This window comes from Schistocerca gregaria, chromosome 8 (genome assembly GCF_023897955.1).
Source record: "Schistocerca gregaria isolate iqSchGreg1 chromosome 8, iqSchGreg1.2, whole genome shotgun sequence".
NCBI classification, from domain to species: Eukaryota; Metazoa; Arthropoda; class Insecta; order Orthoptera; family Acrididae; genus Schistocerca; species Schistocerca gregaria.
In genome coordinates this window covers 99,609,599-99,624,918 of record NC_064927.1, presented here as the reverse complement: position 1 = coordinate 99,624,918, position 15,320 = coordinate 99,609,599, and positions in this window count along the sequence as shown.

Sequence of the window (15,320 nt, the reverse complement as noted above, 5' to 3'; positions counted from 1 at the left end):
TACCCAATCATCAAAGGAAACAGAATAAATATGCGCGCCAAAAAGAAAATCTTCAAAACCGTCATAGGAACCAGCCATCACTTACGGCTCTGAAAATCTGGTCAATGGCCGCAGACACCAACATAACAAGAGTAAAAAAGGGTGCAGAACAAATACTTCAGAATTACTGCTGATGCCGGCCGGTACCAGACAAACCGAGACATATACACAAACCATAACATACTCAAAATCCCGGAAATCATCCAAAGAAAAATCCATAAAGTTTTTTTTTTTTTTTCCACCAAACCACGGATTCGAACCACCCACTCATCAGAAATCTGGGACAAAATCCACCCGACCCAAGAACGACATTTCCCATCACGACAAAACACCACAAACTACAACATACCATGATAAACAAAAATAAAATACAAACACCATAACACTCACTCAAACAACAAACATCTACACACACCCAAGAGACCCTATCATCCCATCATTTTGTTACCCAACATAATCAGACAGAAGGCAGGGATCAAGGACAGATCCGGTCCTTCGAGTACAGGGGGTAAAAAATACCCATCAGACCAGCTCTCTCTCTCTCTCTCTCTCTCTCTCTCCTCCTCGCTTCTCCGTGCCGACGCTGCCCCGCACACGCGTTCGCGTTCGCGCTCGCGTTCGGCCGACACCACACGACAGGTCTTTGGGGCCCCGCCACTGCGCACACGCACGCCTCCTCCTCTTCCTTAGTTCTTTTTCGCTTTTCTTTTCTCCCCCGCCCCCCGCTCTCACCGCCACATCATCCCGCAACCCTTGGGGGATGTTTCCCAACATCAACGCGCCCCAATTCCACTCTCTGCCCGTGCCGCACTCTCCACTTTGCTTCTCCCCGTCCCCTACACACACGACTACCCAAACCCCGGTTGACACACCTTCTCGTAGGACAGGGGTGCGTGCGTGCGTGCGTGCGTGCGTGCGTGCGTTGTCTTGACGGTGACAGCAACAGCAACGGATCCGTCCATCCCATTCCCCCCCACTCGGTAAAGAACCATGTTCAACCCACACTACACAACAAGGGGGGCACACACGAACGCGAAAGAAAGGGCAGGGCAGGGCAGGGGCAACTATCTCGTACACATTCTTCCTCAGAACCCACATATCGCATCAACGAACGGCAGGCCAATTGCGGACTCAGCCGTGTCAGGCAAATCCAACCCAACCAACACCTCCCACGGAAACCCTGACATTGATCCAGCAGTACGTCCACATACATCGCCACACCAAATACGGGTGACGAGTGAGCAACAAATGGAACAATACACAACAAGGCTGACCTAATAAAAACTGCACGTCACGTCATACCTTCCAGACAGACGCAGTTCCGACGGGACGGCGGAACCGTATACGTACCTTTCAGCCACAACAACCGACCGACTGGACACGCCCGCGTCTCCAGCCAGCCAACCACCAGGGCCACACAGCCCGCAAGTTTCAGCGTCAACACTTCTTAACGTACGTTGCAAACTTTTCAAAACATTGCCACACACACACACACACACACACACACACACACACACCACGAAAAGCGTCAACCTCTCTCACACTGGATACACTCAACACTTTTTGTCGGCGGAGCTTGAGGCCAACGGTTGACACACCCCCACCGGCCACACAGGTTTCCCTTTGAAAATTGCAGTGACGGAGACGCGGCATTACGAGAGGGATGTTTCCGAGAGCGCGAGCTGGACGGAGCTGCGGCGCCGCCGCCGCCGAGGGGTAATGAACGCACGCGATGCCGCATGACAGCCCATCACCCAAAGTTTCACCCACAACTGCACAGGTCGCACCCCCTTTTCGCGCCATACTAGTGTCGATCGTCAATTACAGCTCACGGTGTTCGCATTTGCCACTTGACGGGGGGGAAAAGAAAACAAAACAAACATCTGACACGCCATGTGTTTCTCTCTCTCTGTTATATCTAGGTCATTGGGCAGCCACTGTAAAAAAAAAAAAAAAAAAAAAATATTTTTACGACATGGTTGGGTAAGTGATTTAAAGACAACAATTGTGGGTCACACACCATAGACCATTTCGATAGTGTTCTTGTTCTTCTCTTTTTCCTTTTTTTATCGCTCAATTGAAATAAAACCTGGGGATGATGCAATGCTGCGATATGGCACAACCGTCGTCCATTGTACACAACTCGGGAACAAAAAGAAACCAATTCAGGGAACGTTCGTTCCTTCACAACGTTTCTTTCAACGCACTTGGTCTTTACCATCCTGTATTCAACACACATTTCCTTTCATCAAACTAGGGCATTTCCATAACAGTTTGTTTCCGTTTCTGTGAGCACAATACTGCTTCTTCGACGTCATTTCACCATCTTAACTAGAGACAAACAACAAAATAGGAAAACAGCCTTGAGAACCCCGTCCACCAAATTTCAGTTAGCACGGCATCCAAGATTCTTTTCCGGGGAGTGCAGTGCAGCTGACGCTGCTCAGACCATATACCGTCGCCAGTCTCACTCAACTCTTGCGCATTCCATTCTACGCTACGTGACTATGCAAAAATGAATGAATCAAACCCGCCCAGAGAGCGTCTTGTGCGAGGGGACACACGATATAGAGAACAACAAAACACACAGGGGACACCACCAAAGTTGGAGAGAACGTTTCCACCACGGCAGCCGCGCCGTCACGCGCTTTTTTTTTTTTCCTCCCCCCCCCCACTGCACACCTCCGACACCACGGGAACGTTCACCGTCCCGTTGCCCTACACTGGGCGTTTCTTTTCAACCCCCCACCCTATTCCTCGCTCCCCAGACATTCGACCGATCACAAAGTGCAACCTCTCGTTACCGTCGGGTGCCCCTCTTCATCCCCGGGGCGCCAACAACAAAACAAAAAAAAAAAAAAAACACCACCGACGCCGTCGTCTCGCGTCACCTCACTCAACTGAGCGGAAAATACACGTACATCCAGAATGACGACACCGCCTCCACAAACAAAAACCAGACGTCAGACGTCAGGTCGAAAGAGGGCACCGTACGTCGTGGCGCGTGGTCTCCTAACTCACCTCGCGCGTACAAATACAATGCAATGCGTGTCTCCTCACGTTCACACACACCTCCACGCTCCACTTTTACGTCGCCCAACCAACCAACTAACTTAACCCACCCGCTCGGCGTAGAAGCAGCTGTAGGCGGCAACGTGTTTCTCACCCTCGCCACCAACGGTGTGACATCCGACAATCGCGGTTTGCTTTCCGTTCCACACCTCCGGCCATACCATACAAAGGGGACAAAAAAAAATATATCGAACAAGCCAACTCCAGCGATCCGCCCCCCTAACACCAATACGTCTCGAAACACCCACGCCCACGACCCGGCTGTGGCTAAAGTGCGTATCCCAACGTCACACCAAAACCAAAGGCGCCGGCGCCGCACCACACCACAAGCTACAGCTACAGCTGTGCCGCCGTCCACCCGCTCACAACAACAACAACAACAACAACAATTCCGCCCTTCCCGCAAAGGCATTTTGGTGGCCCTGAAAAGGGCCGTTTTTTCTTTTCTTCGCCGCGCCGCGGACGAGCCTCCTATTTCCAAGAGCCACCTCCTTACTTGGAGCTCGTGTACTTGGTCACCGCCTTCGTGCCCTCGCTCACCGCGTGCTTGGCCAGCTCGCCAGGCAGCAAGAGCCGCACAGCGGTCTGGATCTCGCGGGACGTGATGGTCGAGCGCTTGTTGTAGTGCGCCAGGCGAGAAGCCTCGGCCGCAATGCGCTCGAAAATGTCGTTCACGAAGCTGTTCATGATGCTCATCGCCTTCGAAGAGATGCCCGTGTCAGGGTGCACCTGCTTCAGCACCTTGTAGATGTAGATGGCATAGCTCTCCTTCCTCTTGCGCTTCTTCTTCTTGTCGCCCTTCGAAATGTTCTTCTGCGCCTTGCCAGCCTTCTTGGCGGCTTTCCCGCTAGTCTTGGGCGGCATCACGAACAAACAGGCAGGCAGGCACGCGCAGTCAGTCAGTCAGTCAGGCGCTCCGCTCCAGTCAGCGTCTCCCCACACAGTGGCACCCGCCGCCGAGTCGAATTAGCTGGGTTTCCCCCATGTTTTAGAAGAACCAGTGCCTTTTGCACTCTGTCTTCTCCTCTTTTCTTTTGTGTTTCGGAGCTTTAACTTATTTGGTAATTATTTTGGGGTCTCCTTCCTAATGAGTGATGTAGGTAAGATATTTTTGTGAGGGGCTTAGATGGTGGTGTTTGTAAGGAGGTTGAACTTTGTTAGATCTAGATCCTAAAGATTCGGTTGATGGTTGTTTTTGGGGTTTTAATTTGGGGGTGGATTTCCCTGCCAAGGGTGTTGATGAGTTGGTATTGTGATGTGCGTGCAGCCTCATAAAAGTTGATTGATTTTTGTTGGATGATATGATAGATGGTGGGTTGTCCTAACATGTTTCGGATTTCTTCATTGCTGGTATAGCGGTTTGCTTCGGCTATGATGCGAAATGCTTTGTTTTGTAACGTTTCGATTTTTGTTAAATTTGTGTCAGCGGCCATACTCCATGCCTCCGATCCGTATAGTATAACCGGTAGGATAATTGCCTTCCATGTCTTGATTTTCGTTGCTGTCGTGAGACCCCTTCCTTTTAACAGGGGGTACAGCTGGAAGAGGCGTGCAGCGCCCTTGTTGCACGCCTCATTTAAATGCTGTTTGAATGTCAGGTGTTTATCCAATTTTAGGCCTAGGTACTGGACTGTCTCTCTCCACGGTAGATTTTGGTTGTTTACTGTTAAGTTCCTAAGTGGCTGTTTGCGTTTGGTTGTGAATATTATTGCCTGGCACTTGTCAGGGTTTATCTTCGTTTTCCAGATGTTGCACCATTTGATCATATCTTCTAAGTGTCGTTGCAGGCTGGCCACTATGTAATTTAAATTTCTGCCGCTGTGATATAGCGCTGTGTCATCTGCATACAGCGCTATATTTCCTCTTGGTGCTTTAGGTACATCGTTAGTATATAAGAGGTATAGGAGGGGACCAAGCACAGAACCCTGTGGTACCCCTGCTTCTATTGTTTTCGGTGCACTTTCAGCGCCTTCTATTGTTGAGTAAAACTTCCTGTTTGTGAGGAAGGATCTAATAATTTTTACTATGTGGGTTGGGATGTTTACTTGGAACATTTTGTAGAGCAAGCCGCCATGCCAAACTCGATCAAACGCCTTTTCAATATCTAGAAATATTGCAGCTGTGCTATGTCCTTGGGATTTCTCTGTACAGATGTGCTCTATCAGGCGAATGGCCTGATGTATGGTGCTATGTCCAGCACGAAAACCGAATTGCTCGGGGCAGAGGATGTTGTTTGTTTGGAGGTAGTGCAACAATGGGATCTGTATTAAGATTTCTAGGATTTTAGAGAGGTGGTTTAACAGGGAGATTGGCCGGTAGTTTTGTGGGAATAGATGGTTTTTATTGGGTTTAGGGATTGAGATGATTTTTGCAACCTTCCAGGCTGAAGGGAAATAGTTTATTTTTAGGCAGTTGTTTAGTATGGCTGTGAGATGTGATATAGCGGGTTCAGGAAGGTTTTTGAGGAAGGGAGGTTTGATACTGTCGGGACCAGGGGCTTTGGAGTTGCCGATTCGCCTGATAAGAGCGCCAACTGCACGTTCACTGACTGGGGTGAAGAAGGTGTCTTGTCTCTGTCGAAGTTTTCTGTTGAGATAGCGGCGGACCCTTCTTTCGTTCCTCTCTACTTCCTCTTCGTCTTCATCCGCTATGTTTTCTCTGAATTGGCGCTCGAGCGTGCTCGACATGGCGTCTGCCTTTTCCTCTGGCGAGTACACGATACCATTTTCTCCGTGTAGAGGATTGATGGCCTTCCGGGGTTGCCTTCTGGCTCTAATTTTGCTCCAGAGGTGGTCCGGGTTTGTGTTTGCCTCCTGCAGGCTTCTTTCCCAGCGGGAATTTCTGAGCATTTGCAGTCTCTGCCGTATTTCTCTGGCCATCCTTTCCATGTTTCTTCTGTCTTGAGGATCTCGGAATCGTTGCCAGAGCTTTCGGATTCTCTTCTTGTCCGCAATGAGCTGGGCCAGGTCAGGTGGTAAATCGCCTCTTCCTTGCTCATGTGTGATCTTTATCGTTGCGATTTTGCTACATGAGGACACTATATGGGTGAATTCTTGAATAGCTTGGTCGATGTCCTTTTTACGGGGCATCTCTGGAGCAATGTTAGGTATGTGTTGGGCGATGAGCGTCTTGTAGCGCTCCCAGTTGGTATGGTATGTAACTCTCCTTCTCGTCTCCGGACCATCCCAATCGTCCTCGAATCTAAGGATAACCGGGTTATGATCCGAGTCAAGGGCATTCACTACTTCAGTTGTTATGGCCAGAGAGATGTTCTTGTGTAGGTAGACGTCCAGTATATCTGGCCGGCATCTGGAGTCGTAGTGGAAGTGAGTGGGCTCTTCTGGAGCGACTATTTCAATGTCTGGATCATTGTCCAGGTATCTTAAGAGTGTTCTACCACTGGTGTTCGTGGTGCGGCAACCCCAGGCTCTGTGCTTTGAGTTTAGGTCCCCCCCTATAATGACTCTGTGGTTTCCGTTTAATAAGGCGTCTAGATCTATGGTAGGGATGTTATGGTGAGGTGGATTGTATGCAGCGATGAGATGGGTGACGTGGCCTTCTATGAGGAGTTCGATTCCGGTTGCTTCTACGACTTGGAGCTGAGGCAGAGTTATTCTCTGATGGCATATCCTCTGTTTTACAAGGATTGCTGTCCCACCACCTGGGCGGTTTGGCCGGTCTGTTCTGTGTGTGACGTAGTTACGGATCTGGAAATTTTGGTTTGGGGTCAGATGGGTTTCATTTATGAGAGCTATGTCCACTCCATGTTCCTCCAAGAAGAGTTCCAGCTCGTGTCGTTGTTGGTATATGCCATTGGCGTTCCAAATGGTTATTTGTGGGTGTTTGCTTCTATCCTCCACTGCAGAAGATTGGCAAGATGGTGGTGAAAAGCAGGGTGAATTTTGTCATCATGTCTGGGGCGGCCATGATCTGTGTGAAGGCGTCTTTTAGTTTGCCAAATATGACTCTGAAGTTTATTTTGGTTAGTGACTTGAGGAAGTCCCAGATTTGTTCCAAGATTTGCTTTGGTTCAGCATCTTGTGTCTGTTCTTGTGTCTGCTCACGGGTTTGTGGGGTGGATTGAGTTTCTTGTTCTGAGGTGGAGTTTGCTGTGCTCCCGTTTTCGTCTGTTTGCTCGGTCGGTTGCTCAGGTGTGGTGGTATTCGCCTGAAGAGTGGTTGTTTCCGTCGTTTCTGCCGTGTTACTGGTTGGGAGAGCAGCTTCTTCTTTTGCCTGATGTTGGGTGGTTTTTCTTTGCTCTTGATTTGGGTTTGGGGGTAGTATTGTGGCTTTCGTCTGCTTGGTGCAGGTTTGCAGGGGTAGGGGAAGAACTGATGACGATGATGTGCTTTGAGCTATTGGTGGGGGGGGCCATTTTCACATTTGCTTTCGCTTGCTGCTTCACGACTTCTGGTCTTGATTGTCGGCGCGATTGTGGGTGAGGTCTGATGGAGGGTGTGCAGATTGAGGTGGAAGCCTTTACTATTTGCGCCATCGTTTTAACTCCTTGGGGTGAAGTTTCATGAGCTTCGGTTTGTGTCCCTGGCGGGTTTTCTTCTACTCTGGGTGGCAGAGGGCGGCATCTCTCCTCTGCTAGGCTTGGAGGCATAGGTGGAGTTTGGGGTCTGTTGTTGCTTATCCCCTGGTGAGCTATGGTTGGTGGTCTTTGCTGTCTTGAGGTGGGGACTTGGTGTTCCCTTGCAGTAGCTGCTGTACGTTGGGCTCGCGCATCGGCGATTTTGAGTCTAACTGGACATCCCCTGAATGAAGCTGGATGGTTTCCAGAGCAGTTTGCACAGACTAGTGGGTCACTAGGCTTCCTGGTGCAGGCGTTGGAGAGATGGGGACCGGCGCATTTTACACATCTTGGTGTTAGATCACATTGTTTTGCGCCATGGCCAAACCTCTGGCAGAGATAACATTGGGTAGGGCCACTTGGTTTCCGAAATCTTTCGACTGAAACCGTCATGTGCAGTAGTCTGTCGAGTTTAAAGATTTTCTGTGCATCTGCAGTGTTTGGCAGGTTTATTTGAAAATTTGCCATTTTATTTCGGGGTTGTGGGATGACGTCGCCCGTTTCTGTGGTGATGGTAACTGGTTTTGCCATTTGGTATACCTCCTTGACTGGGAAGCCTTTGGCAATAAGTGCTTCTTTAACTTCTTCTGTAGTCCAGTGGGGTGTGAGGCGTTTTATGACTACTTTTAGCGTGCCTCTCGGGTCATCGCTGTAAGTGAAAAATTCAAACTTTCGTTTTCGGAATTCTTGTTTTAGATAGAGAAAGTCTTCTGCGTTGGTCGCCTGGTAGACTATATGGTCCCCTTTGTACGTTGTGCTAAGAGCACCAGTTAGTTTCCTCTGAATTTGTCCTATTAGGGTGGTGTACCCTTTAGTTTCATATACCGTTATTGGTGGAACTCTTCTTCCTCGTTTTTGTAGTGGTCGTGAGGTTTGTGTGGTTCCTGTCCTTGTGTTTTGTGAAGGCGGTATGGATGGAGATTTTACCAACTGTTCAGGGGCGCTTGCTGGTTGTGTGCCTTGCAAACTTATTTCGTTTGGTTTAAGTGGTGCGCTCACTTTGGTGGTAATGACAGCTGTCTCTTTCGATTGCTTAGTTTGTGGCTGGGTTGCCTGCTGATTTGCCTTCGTGGGTGCACCTGTTGGCCCGTGGGTCGATTCTTTTGGTGTTATGCTAGCGCTACCGGTCCTTGATGGTTGTCTTGAGTCTGTAGTCGTGTTCTTTTGCGCTGCCTGCTCTGGTGCCGGCTTTGGTATGCCAGTGGCGCTTGATGATTCTTCTGAGTTGTATTTTAGGAGCCTGCGACTGCGTCGTGGGACCTTATACAGCGGTGAGTCGTGGGTCTCACCGTCTGAAGCCGAGTCGGCGTCAGTATCAATGACGAGACTGCGCGATGACTGACTATTTCCAGTGGCAGAGTCGTCGTCTGATGATGATGATGATGATGAGAGTGGTGATGGCGGTGGTGACTGGCAGGGTGCAGGGAGTGGTTTGGGGTTTTTTTCTCGCTGATCAGCGGATGGAGGTGGATCCTGCGGGTGTACCATGGTGGGGCATCCGCGTGATGTTGCTTTCCTAAAGAATTTGGGTCCCTATATTCCGACAATTTTGTGCTGGTCGGATTTCCCTACTCAGGGCGGGCGCGGGATACCGCTAACCGCTGCGTGGCTTAAACAGTCAGCCACGGAGCGCAACGGGTCCCTGGACCGCTATTTACCCTATCGCCTGCAGCACAAAATTCTCGGAAAGTTTTCTTTGTTCGACGCCTCTTCCTCTTCACTCCTTATCTTGCTGGCGGCGCGAAAACGTCTATCTTCGCGGGGAACTATGCCATCCTAGAGTTTAGAGGGCACTGATGAACCAAAACCGGACGGGACGGACACTGGGCGCGGGCAACACGAACAATCTCGCCAACGACAATTTGCTTTTTTGTGACAAGCGCCCAGTCGTCACGAACCGCCAGCCCAGAGCAACAGCACGTCCTCGCACAACCCAGCGAGCCAACAGTCACGGCGATGCAGCGAGAAGCACACAAGGCGACGGCCAAGCACACGAGACTCCAAACAAAGAGGAAGCACCTGTGCGAGGCGGCGCACGTGGTGGGTTTTTCCGGGCCGGGCAGGCAGTAGCGGAGCGCAGCGCAGCAGCGTCCTTTCACTACACCCGCCGCACGCCGCCGCCGCACCTTTACCAGCTCGCCCTGCTGCGGCCGCCGACCAATGGGGCGCGCGCGCAACCGGCCGCCGCACCCGAGCCCATAAAGGACCCCCACCCCGCCGGCGCCGGCACGCACGCACACACGGACGCACACGCACGACGCACGACGCGAGTGCTGTTCGAGATGTCGTTGAGAGAGGTTGCTTTACCTGCGAAGGGTGTGGCGGATCGCCGCACGTCGGGGCCAGCTCGGGCGACTGAGCTGATCCCGGTGGCGGCCCCATCCGGCCCCCCACTTATGACGAACCGGCTTACGACAACTGACCACGACAGGAATGACTCTTCGGATTCTGATGTGCTCTCTCGTGATCGAGTGTTCATCCTTATGAACAAACTCGCTCACGGGGGTTCCTACCCGGGTCGAAAGGACGACGAGGCGACTATACTCGCCTTCTGTCACATTCGGAAGGGTGCCACTCTGCCGTACACGAGGCAGCAAGTGTCGGGTGTGCCACCGAGAGCCCCGCCGGTTGAATCGCGCGAGTCTGCGGTCCCGGCGGTGGCGGCCTCGGCGGGAGTTGCGCCGCTGGCCTCGACCACTGAAGAGGTCGATGTGCCCCCGGCTGCACCCCTGGTCCCCAAGACACGAGAAGAGCCCGTGGCTACGCTAGCTGCGGCCGCCGAGATGCAGGATATCGACCTGCCTGACGCAAATTTGGCTGAGGCCATTGCCGAGTCAGAGCGCCGTGACACTGACTCTGACGCTGCCCGTGCGCCCAGAAAGCGCCGGGCTATGACGCATGACGACTCCGACACTCCCTCTCAGACGTCCGACACAGCGAGGCCGCGGAAGAAGGCCTCGAGGGCTTCCCGCCCTTCCACCACGGAGTCTGGGACGACTGTCGCGGGCTCCTCCGCGAGCGCCGCCTCGCCGAGACCGACGAAGACGCGGCGGCCCACTCGTCCACCTGCCACCTCCCGGCAGCCGGATGAGGATGGTTTTGTCGCCCCTCCCAGGCGGCGCACTGCCAGGGCTGCTGCGCTGCAGCAACCGACGCCGCTGCCGACCGCCAACGCGTTCGCGGGGGCCAGTGTGGACGCGACTGAAGATGGTGCCGCGCCTCCTGTGTCGGCCCAAAAGAAGCCCCCGCCCATCGTCATCCAATGGGCGGGAGGGTACAAGGAGTTCCAGCAAAAACTAGACAGGGCGGCCACGTCCGCCACTGTCAAGACGGCTGGCCGTGACCTCTACAAGGTCACGGTGTCCTCCAACGAGGAGTACCGCGCGGTGATGGACACCATCTCCAGAGATGGCCTCCCGTGCTACACGCACCCCTCTGAGCCGCTCAAACTTCTGAAGGTGGTGTTCCGCCACCTTCCACTCAAGTTTGGGGCGGACTATCTTAGAGAAGAACTCGAAGACATGGGCTTCGGCGTCCGGTCCACCGGACTGATGAAGTCCCCACGCACGCACCGCGACATGCCACTGTACCAGGTTGTCCTCGTCGACAACCTGGAAAATCGGAAGATTTTCCAGGTGCAGCGAGTCAGCCGGGTCAGGGTCGCGGTGGAACCTCTCCGAGCCAAAGGCAAGAGGGCCCAGTGCTTTTCCTGCCAGAGGCTCGACCATGTCTCCCGCTACTGCTCTATGTTGCCCCGCTGCGTCAAATGCGCGGGACAGCACGAGAGCAAGTCTTGCGGACTTGCCAAGGAAGAGAAGCCGACGTGCTGCAACTGCGGCGGCGCGCACGTTGCCAGCTACAGAGGCTGTTCGGCCTTTAAAAGGGGCCGAAACCACCGGAGCGGAGGGGCTGCTCCCTCTCGTAAGGTGCACCCATCCACCAGCTTTGCTGCCGCCACCAAGGGCGGACCATCAACCGCCACCGCCCGACGTTCGGAACTGGCGGCGGGCGAGACGAGGCAACCGGCCGCGCCGTCCCCGGCTTCGCCCGGGGGGGAGGCCAACCCAACACCCACGCAGAGCGCGCGGGTTGCCGCCCCGCGCAGGCGTCGCCGGCGCGCGGGCCGGGCCACCCATGCCGCTGCACGCCGGACTGCCGATGACACACTGCCGCAACAGACGACAGCACCTCGTGCTACGCCGCAACCGGCTGCCGACGCTCCGCGGCAGTCGTCTACTACGGAGTTGCCGCAACCGGCCTCCCCAGTGGCGGAGGCCGCCCCAGCGGCCACCGCCGCCCCCTCGGCCACCGATGCAGCCGAGCTCCGTTCGCTCTTGCGGTCGTTGAGCCAGCTGCTAGAGCAGCTACCGGTGCTCGTCACCGCGGTCACGTCGGCCCTTCAGGCCGGCGTTGCAACCCCGCCGCGTCATGGATAATCGCCACATCCATGGCCTCACCGTTTGCGCTTTCAACGCAAACAGTTTGGTCCCCCAACAAGGGGAATTCAGGGAGTTCTTGCGCGACGAGGCAATTGACATCTGCCTCGTGTGCGAGACCTTTCTGAAGCCGGGGATACATGTCAAGGTGGCCAACTATCGGTGCTACCGCACCGACAGGTTGACGCATGGCGGGGGGACGGCTATTTATATCAAGGCGTCCCTCAAGCACCATGACGTCCCGCTTCCGCCCCTCACTGCAGTGGAGGCCACTGGGGTGGCTGTCACCACGACGGCAGGGGTGATCACCTTCGTTGCGGCCTACAGGCCGCCGAGGGGACTGCTTCAGGAGGCCGACATCGACGCCCTGCTGGCTCTGCGCGGGAAAGTCTTCATTGCGGGTGACTTGAATGCCAAGCACACGCAGTGGAACTCCCGCGTTACCAATGCCAGCGGCCGCCGACTCCTCCGCGCCACACAGCGGCATGGCGCGATAGTACTGGGGCCTTATGATCACACTGTCTTCCCCCATCGAGGCCAGTCAGATGTGCTCGACATCGCCGTGCTCAAAGGTGTTGGGCACTTCACTTTGGCCACCGTTCGATGTGCCATGTCGTCCGATCACCTCCCGGTGGTCTTCGACATGGACGTCATCGGTGCATCTCTGCCGTCCGTCCGCCGCAACTTCCGTGGCATCGACGAGACGCGCTTCCGTGACGAGGTCCTTGCCCGACTCGAGGGCGCGCCAGATCCCGCTGTGCATGGGGCTGAAGAAGCGTTAGCCTTCTTCACGCGGCACACACTAGCTGCGGCGGAGGCGGCCACCCCCAGGCGGCCGGACCGGCCGCGAGACATGTCGCGCCAACTCCCGCCGCCTATCCTGGAGGCGATAACAAACAAGAATCGCCTCTTCCGGGAGTGGCAGCTCACACGGCAGCCAGAAACGAAGCGCCGCCTCAACAGGGCGCGACGCGAGATTCGGGCAGCCATCGATGAACATCGGAATCGGGACTGGGCGGGCTTGGTGGCCACCCTAACTACGACGGATGGTAGTGCCTGGCGGACCGCCAAGCGCTTCCTTCGTCGTCGCCAGCGAGTCCCGCCTCTCCATGCGGGCGCGGACGTTGTCTGCGAGCCGGATGCTAAAGCCAGCATCCTCGCGGACACGTTCGCAGAAAATTTTCGTCCTGTTGATGGTGTGCTCGATCCCGATCATGTTCGTCTGGTGGAGGATCGCCTGCCGGTCTTCCTCGCTGCAAGGGAGGCTGACGATGTGATCGAGGAGATAACACCCGAGGAAGTGGACCTGCAGCTCCGTCGCCTCAATCCGAGGAAGGCGGGTGGCACCGATGGTGTCACCAACCACCTGTTGAGGATGATACCGCCGGAGGTACACCAATCTCTGGCGGACATCTTTAACAGTATCCTCCGCACTGGGACCTTCCCTTCCGCATGGAAACATGCGGAAGTGGTTGCCATCCCCAAGAGCGGCAAGGATCCGCGACTGGCAGCGCACTACAGGCCGATCAGTCTGCTCCCGTCCCTCTCAAAAGTGTTTGAGAGGTTGTACGTGGAGCGGCTGCTGCGCATCGTGACAGAGCAGCAACTCCTTCCCGAGGAGCAGTTTGGTTTCCGGCGGGGCCACTCTACCACACAGCAGCTGTTGCGCCTCGTGGAGCAGGCGATGCGTGCGCTGGAGACGCGAGAGTACCTAGGGGCGGTACTTCTCGACGTCTCCAAAGCCTTCGACTGCGTGTGGCACGACGGCCTCGTGTACAAACTTTTTGTGCACGGGGGTACCGACGTCGCACGTGGTCCTGCTGCGCTCGTATCTCTCGGGGCGCACTTTCCACGTCCGAGCTGATGAGGGCACATCCACCGACCGGCAGATTCGGGCGGGAGTGCCGCAGGGGTCGGTCCTCGGTCCCCTGCTGTACTCCCTGTACACCGCCGACGCCCCGCGGGTGGCACGCGTGGAGTTGGCGCTTTATGCTGACGACACGGCGCTGTTCACCCGCAGCATGAACGCGGCCGAGATGCGCCGCCGCCTCCAGCTCGGATGTGACGTCCTGGGTGCCTGGTCCACGAAATGGCGCCTTAAGTTTAACGCTGCGAAGAGCCAGGCTGTCATCTTTAGCAGAAGGATGATGCCACCGGACCTACCGCCGGTCACGATCATGGGGGGCCCCATTCCATGGTTGCGGACCGGCAAATATCTCGGGGTGACATTGGACAGACACCTGACGTGGCTGCCACACATCCGCGACGTCAGAGGGCGGGCAGTGTGGCGCCTTCGTGCGCTTTACCCATTCCTCAATCCCTCATCGACGCTTCCTCCACGCCACGGCCTCACCATGTATCTGTCCCTCGTCCGACCGGTACTGGAATATGCGGCCGTGGTGTGGGGTAACGCGGCAGCGACGCACATTGCGACGCTTCAACGCGTGCAAAATAGGGCGCTGCGACTTGCGCTCCACAAGCCGCCTCGCTACCCAGCAAGGCTGCTCCATGAGGAAGCGGGCATCCCTTTCCTACGGGATCGCTTCCGGCAAATCGCCAGGGTGTTCTACAGCGATGCAGAACACTCTGCCAGTCGCCTGATTCGTGGTCTGGGCCGCCAGGTCCACCACAGGCCAACGACTCGATGGTAAGATCTACTGCGAGAGTAATTTCTCTCGCAGCACGATGTCGGTAACAAAAATGGCGTCGCAATGACTGACGCCTAGTGAGGACAGCTCACTCTGTTAGGAATAAAAGCACCCTGAAGATGTCACTGCAGGAACAGCAGCACCGCTGCTTATCCTGCCCCTACACCTGGCATATGAAGCCAGCGTTTTACAGCGAGCGAGCGAGCGAGCGAGCGAGCGGCGCCGGCACGCACTCCGCTGCTCGACTCGCTGCGGCTCGCACCGTTTGGGGCGTTGTGCTTTTCTTTCTCGCTTCTTTCGAAACTAGCCCATCGCCATGTCCGGACGCGGAAAGGGAGGCAAAGTCAAGGGCAAGTCAAAGTCCCGCTCAAGCAGGGCTGGGCTCCAGTTCCCGGTCGGCAGAATCCACCGCCTCCTGCGCAAGGGAAACTACGCCGAGCGCGTCGGCGCCGGGGCGCCCGTCTACCTCGCCGCCGTCATGGAGTACCTCGCGGCTGAGGTGCTCGAGCTGGCCGGAAACGCGGCCCGCGACAACAAGAAGACGCGCAT